Source organism: Typopeltis vanoorti, chromosome 19, assembly GCF_054136105.1.
Source record: "Typopeltis vanoorti isolate ZY-2024b chromosome 19, IOZ_Tvanoo_1.0, whole genome shotgun sequence".
NCBI lineage: Eukaryota > Metazoa > Arthropoda > Arachnida > Uropygi > Thelyphonidae > Typopeltis > Typopeltis vanoorti.
In genome coordinates, this window is record NC_143567.1 from 51,715,953 (window position 1) to 51,738,534 (window position 22,582).

Consider the following 22,582-nt stretch of genomic DNA (forward strand, 5'->3'; position numbering starts at 1 on the left):
GAATTAGTATTTTCATCCCACATGATTTTTCTCTCCCTATTCATTAAGTGTGATCAACATGGATGCATACTTAGTATGAATTCCATATTAATAATTGAGATATTGGAAAAATCTGCAGGTAATCTCAGTGATACTCACTATTATTTATTTAAACTACTGCTAACTAAAAGATGGTCTTTCAAATGAATGATTGATATTCTTTCTTAATTAATCCTAGTTATAATATTTGCTAAGTCTTATCAAGTCATCAAATTGCATTATTGGTACTTCTGTCAGTTTGTATGTTTAAGCTCCTAGTACCTGCAAATGGAATCTAGTCATTGTGCACAACACCTGCTTTTCTTTGTTTTCTTTCACCTTACAGTGTTTATGAAAGCATCTCATTTATCATTACTATTACTATTACTATTATTACGGGCAACTCCAGGGAGTCATTAGACTCATCGAGGGAGGCCCCAAATCATATTCATCACAACTATCTGACATTCATACAGTATCTATCATACCTCGCCTTAAACTCATTCACTGTCACAGCATCCACTACAGACTCAGGGAGCGCATTCCACTCATTCACTACTCTAAAAGTAAAGAACCCAGCTCTAACACCTTTACTAACCACACTTTTGCCCAGTTTCCATGGATGTCCCCTAGTCCTCCCACAACCAGCCCCGTTCTCAAAAATATCTTCTGAATTAATTTTATAGAAACCCTTCAGTAATTTGAATGTCTCAATCATATCTCCCCTCCTCCGCCTATCAACCAATTTTTGCAACCCACAAATCCTCAACCTGTTCTCATACGGTTCATTCCACAGACCTGCTATTATCTTGGTCACTCGCCTCTGGATCCTCTCCACATCCTCCCCATCAAGAAGAAACCTAGGTGACCAAATCTGAGCACAGTAGTCCAGATGGGGTCTTATCAAGGCTCGATAGAGAGGAACAATAACCTGCTTGTCTCTGCTTGTCAACGTATTCTTCAGCAACCAAGTGATTTGATGAGCTGTTTTGGTCACTTTTGCAATGTGTCCCCTAAATTTCAATTCCCTATCCACCAACACTCCCAAATCTCGTGCCTCATCAATTTCCTGGAGCAGGGTTCCACCAATGCAGTAAACTGCCTCCAATCTTTTCACCCCAAAATGCATAACCTTACATTTTGCCACATTAAACTGACATCCATTCTCCTTAGCCCAGACCTCCAATCTATCCAAATCATCCTGCAAAATTTTGACGTCATCTGCATTCACTATTGCCCTACCCAACTTCGCATCATCCACAAACAAATGAACTGTTCCTCTCAGATCATTTCCTATATCATTTATGAACAAATTAAACAGCATTGGCCCAAGAACAGATCCCTGTGGCACACCACTAGTCACAGGCCGTCTTGTGGACTCTACTCCCGAGTAAACCACTCTCTGATATCTCTCCGTCAACCACCCTCCTATCCATCTCACCAACCCTATGTCCATTCCCATATGCTGCAATTTACTGATTAGAATTCCATGTGGAATCCTGTCAAAGGCCTTGGCAAGGTCCAGTAGAATCACCGTAAACCCATTACCCTTATCCAGTTCAGCCGTCACTGTGTTGTAATACGTGAGCAAGTTACTGAGGTTTATCATCCTTATATAAGGATGACAAATTTCAGTCTGAGCTATATAAATGTTTAAAAACTGATAAACCTCAACTAAATCTCAACCAAACACTATATACTAGTCCAGAAGACATTCAAAGAATTTTGAATGTCTCTTTACTTACTATTGCTTTGCAGCCATGCATTGTCAGCAGCCAGATCGGTTTGAAAACACCAGTTCTCATTTGAGCACTGAAGTTAAGCAAACCTGGGCCCAGTTAGTACTTGGGAGGGTGCCCACCTGGGAACCCTGGGTGCTGCTGGCATTAATTATTGCCAGCCTGGTTGGCTGAGTGGTTAGTATAACCGCTCTCCAGCCAAAAGGCTGCTGGTTCAAATCCTGCTGTGGGCATAAATGTTTGGGCTTGTCTGTAAAAATAATAGTGGTCGTGGTCGGCACCATTGGTGTAGATCATAGGTGGCCAACAACAGGCCCGTGTGTTGCATTTGGATCATGAAAAACATTTCATGATCCAAATGCAACGCAGACCAGTTTTTTCGTCCATTGAAATTATCTAAATTGTCCAGTCTTCCAATAAAATTATCTGAACTTAAACTGCATTCTCAGTGGAGAATCTGTAAAACAAATAAATTTAGGTACAGTTTTTAATGAAGATGACAAACTAAATATGGAAATAGACACCAGAAAAGCAAAGCTATATATGGTTGGAAACCAGTTTTTATGGAGAATCCATCCATGAGAGGTTGGTCAACCTGTAGTACACTAGTACTGTGGATGGGCAATAAGGAACTTGTTTGCATTGACTTGAAAAGCTGTGGATTGTATTCCTTAGGAAACATGTGGTGTGGGAGACTTTTCCCTCTGGAAAAGTCTCCCACATTCATCCCTTCCCAGCAGTGGAAGGGATGAATGAAAAGGAGGAGAAATTTGTTCTGTGGGTTTAGAGTTGAACTGTGAGAGGGTGTTGATTGGCTGCTGCACATGCTTGGACAGATTTGCAAGAGGGTGGAGAAATTATTGATGCTAGTTCTGATGAACAGCACCATAGAAGCATTTATAGAAGGTGCAGGCTGTGAAGACTTGAACACCTGTGTGAAAGTGAGTATGGCATTTTAGTGACAGAGAGAGAGATCGTCACTCAGTCAAACTACTCTTTTCTGTAGAGAATCCAGTATTTTAGGGAACTCTTATGACACCATCCCAGATGTGAGAGCAATATTCAGTGATTGGGTGGATTTGTGATTTGTATTGTGTTAGGATTTGTTTGTTAAAATAATGCCTCAAGCAAAAAGAGAACTGAATTTTTTGGATGCAGAGGATACAATATTCATGGTATGTTTGTTCCAAGAGAGTTGATTACATTTACATGGAATAAGAGAAATTAACAAAATACCAAACTTGCAGGTATACAAGACATTGTTCTAACCAATTTTAAATCAAATAAAGTACTTGATCAAAGACTAGAGATCACAGATATGAAAGTTCTGAAAAAAATTAAGAGAAAACAGATGTTATCAGTGGTGGAATCGCATTAAAAACTGAGATATTAGAAATGAATTGGACATTGTTAACATTCATGAATCTGTGAGCAGAGCTAATCTATGATGGTATAGGTCATTTAAACAGAATGAGAGAGGAAAAAGTTAGAAAAACAGATGTTTGATGCTAAGATGGCAGAAAAAAGATATAGAGAAACCAAGAGCTAGGTGGATTGATTAAGTCAGAAGTGCCCTAGGCTAATTTGGAGGAAAACTGTTGGTGGTAGATTAGTAATACTGCAAATTTAATCATGTAGTACTGTCGCGGTATCTCCAATACACCCATTAAAGATACATAATCAGCAAATATATTGATTGTTTATGTTACTATACACACACACACACACACTGGTATCCATAAGCTAAGGACGAACTACATTTTTACCTATATATGAAAAAATTTTCATGACTATAGCCAAATGTGGACATAAATTTATTGCCAGCATACTAATATATTATATTACACAAAAAAAGGTGTTATAAACTTTGTACAAATTAAATTGCAATACGTTTTTGGCAAAAGTTATAAATTTTCTCTAAGGATGTAGTTAAGGAATTAATGTACAGTGCTTACAGAAAACTATGCGGAGAGACATTTCAGTATGAAATATGTCTATCCTAAACTGCAATGGCTCTCACATTGTCATACCATTCTTAGCACCAAATGATTCAGGAATTCCTGAGGCAAACTGGCCTAGTCCTCCTTCAGAACATGGAAAGAGCCTTGTTTGTTTTCTGGAGGGGAATTTTGAGCAACAATAGTCTGTCTCCCTATTGCATTCCAAACTTGTTCTATGAGGTTGAGATCTGAGGAGCATGCTGGTCATTCGATTCAATTAATATCCTCTGTCTCCAGAAGTATCTCCACTGCTCGTGTAGGATGTGGTGTGGCAGTGTTTCCATAAAAGTGAATTCTTCGCCTACAGCACCACAAAACAATCGAACATAACATTGAAGAAATTTGTTGCAATATCGTTCACCAGTCATGGTTCGTTTTTCCAGCACAGTGCATCCATTACGCATAATGGCTCCCTCACACCATGATCCCATCTCTGCCATATCTATCCCTTTCAAGAACATTCTCACAACGGTAAGCATTACCACTTTCACACCAAATCAAATGTTGTCTAGAATCAGAGGAAAGACTAAAACGACTCTTATCTGTAATGAGTACATTAGTTCATTGGCATCTTGTTCAATTTTTATGGATACAACACTACTGAAAACATGCTCAATGATGAGCTGTAGATAAAGGGATGCAGACTACAGGATGTAGAGTGTATAGGCCTACTTATTGCAGATGTTCTGCCACTGCTTGTCAAGATATCTGCATACCCATGCTTGAATGGAGCTGACCTGCCATAGTGCATCAATTACATTTTGCTGTTATAACCAAAAATCTGTATTCATGCTCCATGGTAGAGCAAGGGAGACCTTTTGGAAATATCCAGATCCTGGATAGAATGCTGTGTAAGATTTTAAACTCCTTGGCAATATCAGTAATGCTGTGGCCTTCTTCAAGCTTTCCAATAATTCTTCCCTGTGTGAAATCATTTAGATGATGTCTTTGAGACATTACATGACATCCAAGTTTGCAACTTTATTCCTTCACGAAAAGAGCTGACTTCAAATACAATTCACTTATTGCAGTCTTTTGCCTTTTATCCTGTGTACCCTGTGATCCCTTTGCATGCAATTTGAATGTGTATCCACTTTCTACTGAAATCATCAGTTATACAAATTACCACAAGTTGATTCTTCTTAATTTGTTGTTGTAATCTTCAGAAATAATGTTCATCCTTGGGTTTTGGACAGCAGTGTGTGTGTGTGTGTGTGTGTGTGTGTGTGGTTTTAATAAACAATGTGTAAAAACAAAAATTTGTTTGTGACTGTTCCTCTTTTACAAAATGAAATATGTAAGATTTCATGTGTAAGACAATTATAAAAGCCTTTATAAAAATTTGAAAAAAAATTGACAAAAATTTAAATGATGTATTTTTTTTGAATGTTGCTCAAAAACAGAATAATTACACTTTAAAAAATGTTAAATCAGGATACAAAACATCTTCATTTTCCCCTTTTTCAAATTGTTCGGTAACATAAAGTTTTGTAGTCCAGTGACATGTATTTTTTTTTTAGATGCACTAATTTTTATTAATATTATTCAGGCCTCCATGGAGTCAAAAGACTCATTGTGGGAGGTCTTTCCTAGGAGACACAAAGTGTATCATACCATTCCTTGAACTCATTTACCGTTCTTGCTCTCACCACTCAGGCAATGCATTCCACGGTTCAACCATCCTTAATGCAAAGAAACCACTCCTCACCCACTTGCTCACAGCTTCCTTTGCACAGCAATGACAAGGGATGGCCCCCCCTTGTCATTGTTCCTTCCTGCTGTTCCACCAAGCGAAAGAACTCCCCAGTGTCAATCCTGTAACTATCTCTCAACAGTTTAAAAGTCTCAATCATATCACCTTTATTTCTTCTATCTACCAAACTCTGCAGTCCACATTCCCTCAGCTTATCCTCATAACTAACATTGTACAGTCCTGAAACCATCTTTGTTATCTGTCTCTGTACCCTTTGCACAGTTAATTTATCCCCTTCAAATCCTGGGGACCAAATTTGAGAACAGTAGTCTAAGTGTGGTCTGATCAGGGTCTTATACAATGGAATGATAACTCTTCTATCTCTGCAGGTCAGTGTCCTTCTCAGTATTGCAGCAATCCTCTGGATTGCTGCAATACTGAGAAGGACACTGACCTCAGTATTTGCAATACTGAGCATATTGCAAAGTTGGTTACCTTCACCAACTTTGCAATATGCTCCCTGAATTTCAGTTTTCTATCAATCATCATCCTCCCAGATCTCTTGTCTCCTCTACTTCCTCCAGTACAACTCCTCCAATCGAGTTTGCAGCCTCTCATCGATGTATCCCAACCTTATGACTTGACATTTTGCTGCATTAAACTGATACTCCCATTCATTCGTCCATCTGTCTAGTTTATTCAAATCCTCTTGCAGGGCTGCCGCATCTGCACTATTACTAATAACTCTTCCCAGCTTCACATCATCTGCAAACAACTGAATATCCTCCTGCAATCCATTGACAATGTCATTGATAGAAAGGTTAAATAATTCAGGTCCCACTGAGCCCTGTGGGACCCACTTGTAACCTTCTGCCTCCTTGATACTGCCCCACCATACACAACTCTCTGATATCTATTAGACATCCAATCCTGAATCCAGTTGACTATCCCGACATCTAACCCCATGTGCTGCATCTTAAATATCAGCTTATCATGTGGCACCCTGTCAAATGCCTTTGCAAAATCCAAAAAAATGAGGGAAAGGCAGTATATGCCTTTCCCTCATCAACTGCTCTTGTAACTTTATTATAAAAGGCAATCGTATTACTAAAGCAAGAGCGCCCCTTAACAAATCCATGTTGATTCTCACAAATAACATTACCCTCATCTGCTTAATGCTGTATATAGTCCTTCACTAATTTCTCCAAGACTTTAACAATTACTGATGTGACACAAACTGGCCTGCAGCAGCAGACTTACCTTCCTTCCATTCCTTGGGTACCTTTCCCGCAGCCAGACTTTTATTGAAGAGCCAGGTCAACGGAACTGTTAGTTCTTTCGCACGTTCTCTCAAAACCCGTAGTGAAATACCATCCAGTCTCACAGCTTTGCTGGTATCCAGAATACTCAGTATTTGGAACACACTCTCCTCTAAACCCTGAACCTGCCCCATCTCTCTGATATTAAAACCTTCTTCTCCAGGATGAAATACTCCAATAAAGTTCTCATTGAACAATTCCACTATGTCCTCATCAGTCACTCTATTCCCATTTTTATCCTGCAGTGTCATTCTTCCACAATCATTTCTCCTCCTACTGGCCACATAGCTGAAAAATTCCCTAGGATTATCTTTGGATCTTAGTGCCAGTCTCTTCTCATATTCCAGTTTTATCTTCCTTACCATATTAGTCACTCTATTGGCCTGAGTCTTATATTCTTCATGCATCTGCTCTCCACTCCTCTCTTTATATCTCTTCCATAACCTCTTTTTCACCTGTTCCTGTTTGATATTGTTTGTCATCTACTTTACACCAAATTCTGTCCTCTTCTTCACTTGTGGAATACAGCTTACTGTTCCCGCCAACATATATTCCTTCACAATTTCCCACGCACTAATGATATCCCGGCCTTCCAATTTCCCCCTCCGTGGAACTGCCCCAAGTTGATATCTAAGACTGTTATAATCACCTGCCTTATAATTCCATATATGTTCTCTTTTCTTTGCTACTCCTGCATGTCTATTCATCTTCCAAGTCAGAACCACATGGTCACTCTCTCTCTCTCTCTCCAACAAGGGGGGAGAGATATCTCAGTTATTATCAGCTCTCTTCTGATGCTGTGACCAAATCCAGAACTCTTGAACCTCTTGTTCTCTCTATTACATGTTGCCTAAGACATCTGTCCCTCAAGAATTCCAGAAATTCCATTCCCTTATTACTACATAATTTCCTCTTTCCAACTTATACTGCTGTAGTTCAAATATTCCATAACAATTATTTTTCTTGCACTTGCCAAGCTCAACTGCCATAACATCTCCTGCTCCCCATCCTCTGTTGTGCTCCTTGGCTTGTAGCAACATCCCACTAAATATCCTATCTTGCCCACCTCTACCTCACACCATATGCTTTCAAAACCATTAGTGTCACTGCCTTCCAAAGCCTCAACTCTTAGAGAACATAAGTCGTCATTTATCATAAGCAGTACTCCACCATCACGCTTTCCCTTCCTATCCTTCCAAAAAAATGCCATACCGTGCTACTTCTATTCCTGTTATTATATCATTTTCCATCAACCACGTCTCAGAGATCCCACTAATCTTTGGCCAGACTGATGCAATCAATGCCACCAATTAATCTCCTTTATTCCAGATACTCCTGCATTAGTATAAAGCATAAAAATGTCACTGCTTCTATACCTATCATTATCCCCTCCAGACTTCACTCTACTCTGTGTTAACTGATGTCATCCCCCTTCCCGCAAGAGGCTACCCCTGCTACCGTCCACCCTGGGAATTTTAGTTTCCCTGCATTTTATGCACAATAACTAGGTAAACAACTCACTAATTCAAAAAATTGTCAAATCACTAAAATTCATTTTCAATAATAAAATTGTTCAGATCTTCTGAAATCCCCACAGATAAAGCATATACATCTGCATGTTTTCCAAATGCAACCGCTTGATTGTCATATACGATGCACAATCATAGATTATTTTCTTATGTTTTTTTTTTTTTTCATTTTGTTACCTTCATGATATATCTTGATATAATACTATCTCATCATGCCAAAAAGTTCAGGTAGCAAGATCAAATCTTACTTGAAGATTTGATCTTGCTACCTGGGCTTTTTTTGTGGCTTCCACCCATGAAAGCTTTTTGTATACCTCTGGTACATAGTTATCATGTGAAGTAGGTTGAGGTATTTCCTCTTACACTTTGTTTTATCATCATCATCAAATTCCTGATATGTACACTCTAGGGGTGCACAGGATATGATTGTGCTACATGAAAAATTTACATCATTACTAACTTCTTATGTACAATTTTCCTCTAAATCAATCTATTACATGTTGACTCCAATATTATCAGATCTTATATTTCTATCTTCTAAGGCACTTTGTACCGTATCAATCCACCTATATCTTGGTCTTCCTCTGGGTCTTTTTCCTGCCAACGTGGCAGAGAACACTTGTTTTGCTAATCTTTCCTCTCCCATTTTGTTTAAGTGATCATACCATCTGATAAAGAACTTAACATTGCATCCAGGAATTTGTTAGCAGAGCTAACAAATTCCTGGATGCAATGTTAAGTTCTTTCTTAATATCCTCGTTTTTAATATAATATTGCCATCGATGCATTTCACGCCCCTAATCTTCCTCAGGACTCATATCTGTGGTCTTTTGGTCAAGTGTTTTATTTCTAACCCAGCTCTCAGATCCATAAGCCAAAATTGGTTCGAACAACATTGTTTTGTATACAGCTAATTTAGTGTTTTGACTAATTTCTCTCTTATTCCATATAAATTTATTCAGGTGCCTTCCTACCATACCATCTTTATTGATTCTGTTGTCTATTTCCATATTTAATTTACCATCTTCACTAAAAATCATGCCTGAAAAAATGTTTTACTTGTTCTATAGGTTCTCCATTCACATAAAGTAAATAGCTGAGATTAACATCTCCCATTTTGATATCAGGTTTAATACCACTTTACTTCATGATGTGATCCATATAGACAATAAATAACAGAGGAGATAATGTACATCCTTGTCTGACACCAGATTCAACATTAAACCATCTTCCTGTACTTCAATTCTAACTGCTGACTGACAACTCAAATAAAGACTAAGTATTGCTTGATATAATGCTCCATTGACACCATATAATTGTAGCATTTTGAATAGCTTTTCTCTTGGCACCTTGTCTTTCCCAGATCTACAAAACTTAAATACAGATCTTTGTTATATTCACATGATTTCTCAACTATTTGCAGTACAGTAACGAGGGTATGAAGCTCCTGTGGCAAGTGTCTCCTAATCCAAAAATGACAAAAATTTTGAAAAATTTAAATGTAACAAGTTAAATTTTACTACAATGCAATATGTTAAATACTTACTATTAACCCCTCAAAATGAGTTGCAGTGTTCTGTTTGTGCGTCTAAAGTGGCGTATTGCCGAAATTTAAAAATACAATATAAAATAACAGACTTTTATATCTATTTATTTATTTATATTTTTTACATTTTGTGCCTGTGGCAGGCACCTCTTTTGCCATGCCCTCGTTACAGCACTGACTATTTGTCGTAAGGTGGAAATCTGATCCTGACAGCCACTATTTGGCATGAATCCAGCTTGTTCTTCACCAACCTTCCCTTCCACAATCCTTCTCAACTGTTTCTCAAGTATGCTTGCATAAATCTTACCAGGATCACTCATTAGGGAAATAAAACTGAATCAGTAGGAAATAAAAGTGTAATTAAATTGAATTCACATTTAGTTTTATTTCCCTTTTGGTATATAGGTACTTTATTTATTTCGTATCCAAACACAAGTAGTACAGTAGTAAGTAAGTGGTACAACATGATTTACAACAAATTAGGATACATTACAATGAGATCAGCTTAGATGTGGTAGGTGAATTATACAGGGAATAATAATTAAATATGAAAAAAAGGAAACTATACATAACTTATATACAATAAACATGGTCAGATGTTCCCCCAGTATCTTGCACAATCAACTGCTCTTTCTGTGCAGGATATAAGGTTCTCTTTTGCACAATGCGATGGAAGAAAGGGACAAGAAAGAAGGTGTTCCATGGACTGGGTTGTCACACACTCACAATTGTCTGGGCCAGTGAGGTAGCCCCCATTTGATGAGGTTTTGTTTTCAGCATCCTGTTGTCCGGAGTCTGTTTAGGCTTTTCCAAGTATTCCAGTGCAAGTGGGCACCATGTGGAAGATGTTCGGCTGTTGGAATACCAGTATTATTTTCAGGATATAGTGCAAGCCATTGTTGAAGTCTTGTGTCTGGGAGGTTTTTAGGTGGTTCAACAGTTGTCAGGGAAGCTATGTCGGGATCTTAGTCTTTAGGGCACTGCGGTCTGGCCGAACAGTGGGTGGCATTCATCATTCATTTGTCTGCTTCTTTCATCAGCTGAGAATGCAGATCTTCGAATTGAAGGGGATGTAATACCAGCCAAAGTATACAGGTCTTTTAGTGGTGTTGGTTTCAGGTATCCTGTAATTAAGCGACAGCTTTCATTCAATGCTGGATCAAGTTTTTCAGCATGGCAGGATCTGGACCACACTGGGCAGGCATATTCAGCAGAAGAATAGCAAAGGGCCAAGGCAGAAGATCTCAGTGTGCTAGCATCTGCAACATACACTTAGTATGTTGTTTCTTGCATTCACTTTTGCCTTTGTTTTTTCTATGTGGGTTTTATATGAGAGGGTACGATCGAGAGTCACACCGAGGTAGATCGGTTTCCAGGAATATAATTTATATTACAGCCTTCCCAAGAAAGGGAAGGCTCTAATAAAGCCTTCTAATATGGGTACTATGAGAGCTCTACTCCAATCATCTGGAATTCATCCCTCTGTCCAAGTCTTCTGAACTATGCAGTGCAGCCACTGTTAGACTTATATACCTCCATATTTGAGCATTTCTGGTTTGAATATCCACTCTCACTGCCTTTCCATATTTCAGACTTTTGATGGCTTTTTCTACTTCAAGTATGGATATGTATTCCTGATTGCATGCTTGTTGAGTGTTTTTTTACTAGTGTTCTGTCACTGTTTGTTTCGTTTAGCAATTTTTCAAAGTAATTACTCCATACTTCGAGGATATCTTTTTCTCTAGTTTTCATGTCATCTTTATCATCCATTTCTGAGCTTCAACAACCTCCAGAATATCTTGCCACCTTCTTGATATTTATCTTCAGTGCTCTTACCAATGTCTTCCGATCACTTTTGGTTAGCTATTTTTACACAATGTTTAGCTTTCTTACATTTGTCTCTGTATTCTCTAAGAGAACAAGCTGACTTATTTGCTAGCAACTTTTGATATGCTTTCTTCTTTTCCTTCACTGCCTCTTTAACTTCCTGTGTCCACCATGGAGTTCTGATTTTTCTATTCTTGCATACAATCTCACCACATGCCTCTCTGGCTGAATCAATTATTGTTTTCTTCAGGGCTTGCCACTGAATCTCCAAGGTTTGGTTCCTGTTCTCCAACTCTCTGATTTTTTCTTGAATAATGTTGTATTTTAGTCTGCAGCTCACATCTGAGAGCTGCTCAACTTTTATTCTCTTTAAAACTTTCTTACATGTTCTTCTTTTTGGTATGAAATTTAATTTTATCCGGCTCAAGACTAAATGGTGATCACTTCCAATTTCCAATCCTTTGTACACTCTGGTGTCCTGCACCAAGGAGAAAACACCACTATCTACAATAACATAGTCAATGAGAGATTTCTTATTCTTTGCCTCTTCTCTCCATGTGAATTTGTGCACATTTTTATGCTGGAACATTGTGTTAGTAATAACCAGTCCATGTCCTGAGCAGAAATCCAACAGGTATTTGCCATTATTATTAGATTTGCTCTTTTCTCCAAATTTTCCCAAAATATTTTTGTATGTCTGGCAATCATTTCCTACTCACTCTGCTATTTAGATCCACAACAAGGACCAGCTTTTCATTTTTCATTATGGCAGTTGCTTTCTCTAAAACCTCATAAAAATTCCTACACTTCTACCTTAGTAGAGCCTTTTGTCAGACCATATGCACAAATAAGTCTCATTGTCCAGTTTCCCCATTCTGATATTTGCCCACATCACTCTACTTGAAGAAGGCAATTGCGAACCACCTCCGTACCTTGCCAAGACCATTCTATAAACATTCCAAATATGAGATAGTACGATATGCTGCTGGATGGTAAGACCCCCCCCCCCCCAGGCTTGAAGGCATCCAACATGCAACTGGGGGAGAACAGAGGTCTTTCACAAGTAGAACTAGTTGTTGTGATGTGTCCAGGTCAAACCCAGAAGGAAGCTCGGTCATGGATGTTGTTGGTTGGAAAAGGGAGGCTTCCTGTTTCACAAGAACCCACAATATTGGAACTTGGAATGTTAGAGTATGAACCAAGGTAAGCTGGTAATAATAAAGATAGAAGTGGAGTGCAAGAAGCTGGGAATATTCCTGTCCATCTAAGTTCACTTATTGGGAATAAGTGAACTTAGATGGACAGGAATGGGCCATTTTCAGTCAGGGGACTGTATGATGTCTTACTCAGGAAAAAGATTGCTAGGTATGTATTAGGTCTAATACAGTGAGTGACACAATCATTTCTCTCAGAGGCAGTGGACATCCAATGAATATGACCATCATTCAGGTTTATGCATCCACTACAGAGCCACTAAAATAGGACATGGAAGAATTTTATGGCAAGTTACAAGAAGTGATAGATGCAACACCAAAGCGAGATTTATGACTACTTATCAGAGATTGGAATGCAAAAGTGGGTAAAACCAAGGAACAAGGAATAACATGTCATTTGGTTTAGGTCTTCCTGACACTGCAGGGAAGAGACTAGTTGAGTATTTTGCAGAGAATTCTTTGTTTGTTATTAACACCTGCTTTAAACAGCACAAACAGAGATTGTACACATGGATATCACCTGATGGACTATACAGAAATCAAATTGACTATATACTTGGACAAAGAAGATGGAGAAGTGCAATTCAGTCTGTAAGGACTTTTCCAGGTGCAGACTGTGAAACAGACCATGAATTATTAGTGGATACAGTATGTGTGAAATTATGGAAACTGTAAACAACACAAATGTCAATCAGATATGATCTTGGAAACATACCAGTTGAATACAATATTAGTATACAGAACAGATTCAACACACTCAATTTGTGTGAAAGAGAACCAGATGAACTATGGGAAGAGATATAAATATATAATTAAAACAGAAGCAAAGAAGAATATTCCAACAGTTTGTAAGAAGAAGATGTTTAAATGGCTGTCAGAAGATGCCATCAAACCTGCTCACGAAAGGAGGAAAATGAAGGCCACAGGAAATATGCAGGAACTAAGGCATTTGAATGCAGAATTTCAACAACAAACCAGAAGAGACAAGGAAAAATGCTTTAACCAGGAATGCCAACAAATAGAAGACCAAAACAAGAAAGGAAAAAACGAGATCTTTTCAAAAAGATCAGAGAACTGACAGAGAAGTTCAGTGCCAAGGTGACAATGTTGAAAATTAAACACAAAGGATATCTTACAGAAGCTGCAGACATCAAAGAAAGATGGAAAGAGTATATATAAGACCTTTATAAAAAGGACTCCAAAATTACTGATAAATTTGAAGAGCAGGATTATACACAGGAGCCAGTACCACTGGAGAGTGAAGTAAGGTAGGCACTGCAACAGCTATCCAGTAAGAAAGCACCAGGAGGGGATGGATTACCTATTGAGCTGCTCAAAGCCCTGGGAGAAGAGGCAGTTAAAATTTTAGCAGCTCTATGTCAGCTAATTTGGATCACAACTACATGCCGAAGGGAATGGAAAAAATCAATTTATATACCTTTATTGAAGAAAGGCAATGCTAAAGGGTGCAAGAATTACAGAACTATAGCACTGATTTCTTATGCAAGTAAAGTCTTACTTAAGATCATTTAGGAAAGACTGGAACCATTCATGAAGAGAGAAATGCCAGATGAACTGGCAGGATTTCGAAAAGGCAGAGGAACAAGAAATCAGATCACTAATGTTGGATGGATAATAGAAAGAGCACAGGGATATCAAAAGAATGTCTACCTTTTGTTTCCTTGAATATAGCAAGGCTTTTGATTCTGTAGAGCATGTGAAACTGTGGAATGTGTTAAGAACAATGGGAGTACCAGAGCATTTCATTATCCTTCTGAGGAGTCTTTATTATGAACAAGAAACTATTGTCTGAACAGATCTTGGAGAAACTGAGCATTTCACAATAGGTAAAGGAGTGCAACAAGGATATATTTTATCTCCGTACTTGTTTAATTTGTACAGCGAATACATTTTAAGGATAGCAGGGCTGGTGGAGTCTTCAGTTGGAATTAAAATTGGTAGGAGAAATATTAATAATTTGAGGTATGCAGATGATACCACCTTGCTAGCAGAATGCAAAGATTTGGAGGAACTTATTATGAAAGTTAAAGAAGAAAGTGCTTCAAAAAGACAAAGTTATTGCAACATATGGACTTAATGATTTTGAAGTAGATGGGGAGAAAATGGAAGTAGCTAACAATTTTGTGCTCCTAGGATTGATAAAGATGGATATTATGCTGAAGAAGTTAGAAGAAGATTATTACTTGGAAAGAAAGCAATGACAAATTTAAGCAAGCTCTTTAAAGATAAAGATATTAGCCTCGCAACAAAAATCAGAATCATGAAAGCAATGGTATTCCCTGTGGTACTGTATGGATGTGAAAGTTGGACTCTGAGAAAGAGTGAAAGAAGGAAGATAGATGTATTTGAATTATGGGTTTGGAGACGCTTACTGAGAATACCATGGACTGCAAAAGCACACCAATAAATCAGTGATAGACAGAATAAAGCCAAATTGCTCCCTCGAAGCTATGATCATCAAGCAAAAATTGTCATACTTTGGACGTATTATGCAAGCAAGTGACAATCTGGAGAAGATGATGATGTTTACTTAAGTTGAGAGAAGCAGGAGAAAGAGGAAGCCCATGAATTAGATAGGTGGATGAAATTAAAGAAGCAATGGAATGTGCCTGGAAATTCTGAAAGATAGGGACAGATCTGAATGGAGAGCGTATGTTCATAGAATCACCAGGAGTCGAAAACGACTCGATTGAACATAAAACACACACACACACTATACTTGATATTGCTTGCCATTCAAGAAGATTAGCCTTGTATTTTGTATTGAATACTATAGCTAAACCTTCTTTTCCCTGATTGTCATTGCCTGAATATAACATTTTGTATTTATTGCCCAGAAAAATTTCACGAGATTTTGTCTTTTTTGTTTCAGTCGCCCCTATTATGTCGATCTGGTACTTATCCAATTCCTCAGCTAGCTCCATTTCCTTGCCATTCAGGCTTCTTATGTTGATCTTACTGATCTTGAACTCTGGTGTTGTTGAGTTGAGGTGCGTTGCAGTATTTGTTCCAGTATGTCTGTTTGCCCTGGTTTCATGGTTAAAAACAATGGGGGCTGCCTTGTTTAACCAAGCAGCGCCCCCATTCGGCATGAAATTCTTTCATGTTGTACCATCATTTTATATTTTGGTTTAAGCCAATAAGAATACAATTTGGTCGGCTAAATCCCAAATTGCCAGCTCATTCTCGTTCGTTCATTATCCAAGTAGATACATAACTGGGTGCACCACAAGAAGGTGAGGAATGGACATTAAGTCAGAAGCCCCAGTCAGTTCTCCGCATTCCTTTAAAGGTTATGTGGAGGTCTCCCCTTGGTTATACAGCTTTGACACTTAAGCACCCCCGCTTTTTTTTATATTAATCTTAATATATTTTTTACATAGTCTGGAAACCTTACTCTTGGAAACTAAACATGAATCCTTTTCAAACCTTTTGAAATCCTTCAATGAATGTGTGATGGTTTCGCACCAGGTGATGAAATTCATCTCCCACCTAAAGATATTCACAAACATTCTTGTTGATGATGATGAGATTCAAACTCACATAGCCTTTTGATTGGAGATCAGATATTCTAACCACTTGACCAATGAGACTAGCAGAAACAAAACATATCTCATACATAAGTATGCAAAAATGTGAGGTCAAAATTTTGATGAGCTTGAAAAAGTACATTGAATTCACATTTCTGTTCATGTTTATTTCATGATGAGCCATCTTGTGGATTTAGCACTCTTCTCCCAAGTATATGTACTCCTCACTAATAGGTAGCATCAGATATTCCGATTTTATTCTTGTCAACTGGAAAAAAAATTAATTTGTGTGCCTCAGGTCACTTTCTCCTTAAATTCCTTCCACAGTTGTTTCTTTTTCTGCAACTCAAGTTTAATGGTGTTATTCATACATTGGTTTGGTTTTACTTTTTTTTTTCTTTTTCTCCCCTCTTCATGCATTCTGAATGGGAAATCACAGTAAGCAGACACCCCTTGTATAAATCAAGTAAGGGGTTAAATAGTAAATCAAGTAGGGGTTAAATGTATGAATAACACCATTAAACTTGAGTTGCAGAAAAAGAAACAACTGTGGAAGGAATTTAAGGAGAAAGTGACCTGCAGGCACATGAACAGTATAAAGCGCAGGCCAGTAGGGTAACAAGTGTGGAGAGAAAAGCAAAAACAGATTATAAAAGGAAATTAGCCATGCAAGCTAAAGAGAATCCCAAATAGTTCTTTCAATATGCTGCTAGTAAAAGAAAAACTATAGACGGCAGAATGATTTTAAGGAATGCCGATGGTAGGGAGGTCACTGAATCAGTCGAAATAGGGAATTACTGAGTGAGCACTTTGCAAGAGTATATCATCCAGGTGGTGACGTTGAAGGGATGAAGGTACCTTTAGTTTATATGGGAATTGTGGTGAATGAAGTGGAGGTGAATAGTCTATTACAGAAACTTAATGTGAATGCATTTGTGGGATTGGATGGTATACCAGCTCGTGTTGTACGTGAAGCGGCTAAAGAATTGTCAGTGCCCTTGACCATTTTGTTTAATTTGAGTCTCGGGTCTGGGTTAGTCCCGAGGTGGTGGAAAGAGGGGAAAATAGTTACACTGCATAAAGGAGGATCCCAGACTACTGTTGGAAATTACCGACCGATCAGCATATCAGGAGTCGTTGTCAAGGGAAAAATACAGGAATGGATTGATGAAAATGAGATACTGTATGGGGGACAGCATGGTTTTGTGAAGGGTAGATCATGCCTCAGTAACTTGCTCAGGTTTTATAACACAGTGATGGCTGAACTGGATAAGAGTAATGGGTTTACAGTTATACTGCTGGACCTGGCTAAGGCCTTTGACAAGATACCAAATGGAAGTCTAATCCGTAAACTGCAATATATGAGATTGGATATAGGGTTGGTGAGATGGATAGGAGGGTGGTTGATGGAGAGATACCAGAGAGTAGTTTACTCAGGAGTAGAGTCCAAAAGACGGCCTGTGACTAGTGGTATGCCGCAAGGTTCTGTTCTTGGACCGCTTCTGTTTAATTTGTTCATTAACGATATAGGGAAGGATCTGAGAGGAACGGTTCATTTGTTTGCTGATGATGCTAAGTTGGGTAGGGCAATAGTGAATGCAGAAGATGTCAAAATTTTGCAGGATGATTTGGATAGATTGGAGGTCTAGGCTAAGGAGAATGGATGTCAATTTAATGTGGCAAAATGTAAGGTTGTGCATTTTAGGGTGAAAAGATTAGCAGCAGTATATCATATTGGTGGAACTGCACTCCAGGAGTTTGATGTGGCCAGGGACTTAGGAGTGTTGGTGGATAGGGAGTTGAAGTTTAGGGGGCACATTGCAAAAGTGGCTAAATCAGCTCATCAAATCACTTGGATGCTGAAGAATACTTTGACGAGCAGAGATAAGCAAGTTATTGTTCCTCTGTATCGAGCCTTGATAAGACCCCATCTTGATTACCATGCCCAGATCTGGTCACCTAGGTTTCTTCTTGATGGGGAGGAGGTTGAGAGGATCCAGAGGCGAGTGACCAAGATGATAGCAGGTCTATGGAATGAACCTTATGAAAACAGGTTGAAGATTTGTGGGTTGCAGAAATTGGTTGATAGGCAGAAAAGGGGAGATATGATTGAGACATTCAAATTGCTGAAGGGTTTCTATAGGATTAATTCAGAGGATATTTTTGAGAACAGGACTGGTGATTGGATGACTAGGGGACATCCATGGAAGCTGGGGAAAAGTGTGGTTAGTAAGGGTGTTAGTGCTGGGTTTTTTACTTTTAGAGTGGTAAATGAGTGGAATAAGCTGCCCGAATCTGTTGTGGGTGCTATGACAGTGAATGAGTTCAAGGCAAAGTATGATAGATACTGTGTGAATGTCAAATAGTTGTGATGGACATGATATTTAGGGCCTCCCTCGATGAGTCTAAGGACTCCTTGGAGTTGCCCGTAATAATAACAATCTGAAACAAAAGACCTAACAATGCATAGCAGACATGATTGTTAGAAAGTATCCAAATTGCTTGATAGAATATATAGGTACTATTACTGGTTTTTATAAATTAGTTTTAAACAAATTAAATAATCAGTTAATAAAATAAATTCACATTGTTAAGCATTATTAATAAAACAAAATCAAAATATCATATTAATATGGGGATCAAAATGCTTTATGGTAAACCAACAATTTTTGCCTCTTATTTTTTGATAACATAGAATAGCAAAAGTTATTTTAAGAAGCAATGCCACAAGATTGTGATTTAATTAGGATTACTAAGAAGTACTGTATACCAAAACTTTGGTATGAAGATGCAGTTGGTGTTACTTAGGTTTAGATAATTAGATTAGTTTTGGCACTGTTCAGTAACAGCCCTTGTACAAATAAAGGAGATTCATATGGTGATATTTTTAGACTTTTTGAAGGCATTGCCCAGATTGCTGCTTGATGAGGATAAAGTTCAGGGAGAGAGAGGTAAGATATTAGTCAGATGAATAGGAAATTATCTGATTGTGAATTGGGAGTGGGACATAAAAGGAAGGTACCAATGGCACTTCTTAGGGGGGTTCTCTTCCTGGGTCACTACCGTTCAACTTACTTGTTGGATAGAAGAGCTTAGGCATGGTCAAGTTGAGTGGAATTGTTTCATTGTTAGTAAGCAATAATTTATTTATGCTTTGGAACTGTGCTTTAGGAAGTGGTGTATGGGCTCTATGGTTGCTGTCGAGCTTAAACTCAAGGACATATTGCCGGACTTGCAAGAACCACACACGCATGCGCGCGCACACACACGACTGCTGTGATAAGGAAGAAGACAAATAATGATAATTAGGTAGTTACCTTTGTTTAAAGCTTTTATCACACCACATTAAAGTTGTGCACAAATATGGTCACCTGCTTTCCTTTGTGATAGGAAGCTGAAAAATATCTATGAAGTATTAACTAAGGCAATCAGGACTCTGGAACATTGGTTATGGTGAGAAGTTGAGGAAATGTGAATTGCAGAGTTTAATGAATCATAAAAATTTATGATAATTTAGTACTCGAGGTTGTTCAATCTACAATATGTTAGTGTCATGAACTGGCAGAAAGTTGTTAACATTGGATTTGGATTTGAAGTCTGCAGACTACCCTTTAGGAAATAAGCAATAGGGAAGACTGTTGCAAAAGAAGTAGAAATAGCATAGCATACAAGAAATGAATGAGGCATAAGAAAAATTTGTGATGTTGAAGTTGAACTGTGGTGATGTTTTGAGCAACTGCTACATGTGTTTTAGCAGATTTAGAGAAGAACAAGGAAATTAGCAGTGATAATTCTGATGTACGCCAACCATATATAATTAAAAAATGCAAGTAGCTGCAGTGGATATCTGTGTAAAAGAGACAGTGAAGTTCATTAATCAACCTAATTGATCTTCTGTACTGTAAAGGAACTTTTAAAGGAAATTAATGGCACTACTTCAAATGTCAGAACAGTATTAAGTAGTAAGATGGATTAAAATTTATTTAGAGAAGTAGAGTAATGCTTTAAGTGATAGAGAACCTAATTTCTTAGATGTTGTGGAAGCAATATTTTATAGCAGGAAAGATTGCAGGTTAGAGGTATTTCCAAGAAAATAAATCTTATCTTGTCCAGCAAATTAGTTATTATCAAAAAGACTGGAAGAAAAATGTTTCTGGGGGACAACTAAGTATTAAGGGAGTCCCTGACTCCCTCCAGGGAGTCAGTGACTTATTGAGGGAGGCCACATACTACACCCACCAGCTATCATACTTATTCTTGAATTCATTCACACTGCTTGCACATACAACTTCCAATCACACACCACTCTTCCTTCAGCTTCCAAGGATGCCCTCTTCTTCTTTCCCCATCCCCCATAAAATGAAAAATTTCATCAAATGAAATCCTATATGAACCTTTCAGAAGTATTGTAAGTCTCAATCATATCATCCTACTTTCTCCTGTTTGCTAGTGTCTGCAGCCTATAAATTCTTAATCTCTCTTCATAATCAGTATTTCACAATCCTTATATCATTTTTGCCACTTTCCTTTACACTCTCTCTCTCTCTCCATTGTATCAGAATCACCATGGAAACCAGGAGACCAGACCTGTGAGCAATAGTCCAAGTGAGGTCTTATCAAGGCCTTGTGGAGAGGAAAAATTATTTCCTTATCTTTATATGTCAAGATCTGTTTCAATATTGCAATTATTTTTTGAGTTGTATTTGCAATCTTTGCTATATGACCTTTAAACTTCAACTTCCTGTCTACTAAAATTCCATGATTGGTAGCCTAATCAGTTTCTTCTAGCATTATCCCACCAATATAATACGACATTGGATATCTGTATCATCAGCAAATAGCTGTATGTTGCATGTCAAATCTTTCCCAATGTCATTAATGTACAGATTGCATAACAGTGGACCAAGGACTGATCCTTGAACAAACGACTGCTTACCTTGAATCTTTCAGATATTCACTCCCCCATACATGACTTGTTGATATCTATCAGTCAGCCGTTCTTTTAATACACATTCACATTTGATCCCACATTCTCCAATTTATCCAATAGTCTTCCATGCTGTATTCCGTCAAAACTTAGCAAAATCCAAAAGTATCATGGTGTATTCATTCACCTTGTCTAACTCAGTGATAACATTATTATGGAATGTGAGCAAGTTGCGTAAACATGACCTTCCTGAGTAAACCTATGCTGTTCGTTGCATTAACGATACCAAGCAATTTTATAAACTTGATTTTAATCCTTTTTTCTCAAGTAAGCAAACAAGCAAGTCAAGTTTGCATCTGAAGTATTTTCAGGCCTGAGGCAACTCGTGGTAATGATGGAATAAGCTCTGATCTTTCCGTAGTATCTCCCATAATGCAAAGCACATCACCTTGCAGACATGTATGATGCTATGCATCAAGGGAAAGGCCACCACCCTGACTGGTTTTGACCTTTATTGAGGTCTCATCATTGGGAGCCAGACCCTGAGATGCCAAGGTTGAAGTAATGCAGAACTTATAAATTTTACCTATACAAGTTGCCACAAAGTGCTTTGACCTTATTAAATAAAAATCTCAGGATGAGAGAAAGATAATTATTAATTGACTTAAGGAATTCACAAAGTACAATAGAATATAAATTAAATTAAACTTTAATATATATTTCCAGTATTTCAGCAACGTCGCGTTGCCATTTTCAAGGAACTTACAATTAAAGACATACATGCAGGCACTACATACAGTCAATGAAGACAAAGCAGGAAGCTATCGTTTCTCCTAAAAGTCCTGATGGTGCCCCCTAGCAGGCTATGTAGGTATTCTTGGCCGTTGGGCCGAAGGTCTCATGATGTATGTCTCTCAAATTTGGGGCAGTCTCATGCAACCAAATTTGTTGAGGTTTGGCATGTTCTTAGGGATAAGGCTGATTCCATTAAAGTCTTTCAAACTTGAACTTGCTACGGTGTATTATTGTGGCTTTCTTCCACCGTATTCTGTGGCATGTATCCAGAGCATGGTCTGCAAGACTAGAGTGGCTATACTGGTGAAAACGGATGTAGTCCTTGTGTTCTGAAATTCTGATATTTGCTGTCCTGCCTGTTTGGCCAAAGTGGCCAAGTAGGACAGCTTACAGCTGCAAGGGACCTGGTATACACCAGGTAGGT

The 22,582-nt window shown here is 38.2% G+C and overlaps 1 protein-coding gene and 1 non-coding gene across 4 annotated transcripts in view; both read left to right on the forward strand.

The window, feature by feature from the left end:
- Positions 1–22,582, forward strand: part of LOC150096082 (uncharacterized) — a 329,695-nt gene that overhangs the window by 90,989 nt on the left and 216,124 nt on the right. The gene's annotated exons all lie outside the window — the stretch shown is intronic.
- LOC150096083 (5S ribosomal RNA) lies at positions 1,786–1,904 on the forward strand. Its single transcript, XR_016549999.1, has one exon. It is a non-coding gene; the product is annotated as a 5S ribosomal RNA (ribosomal RNA).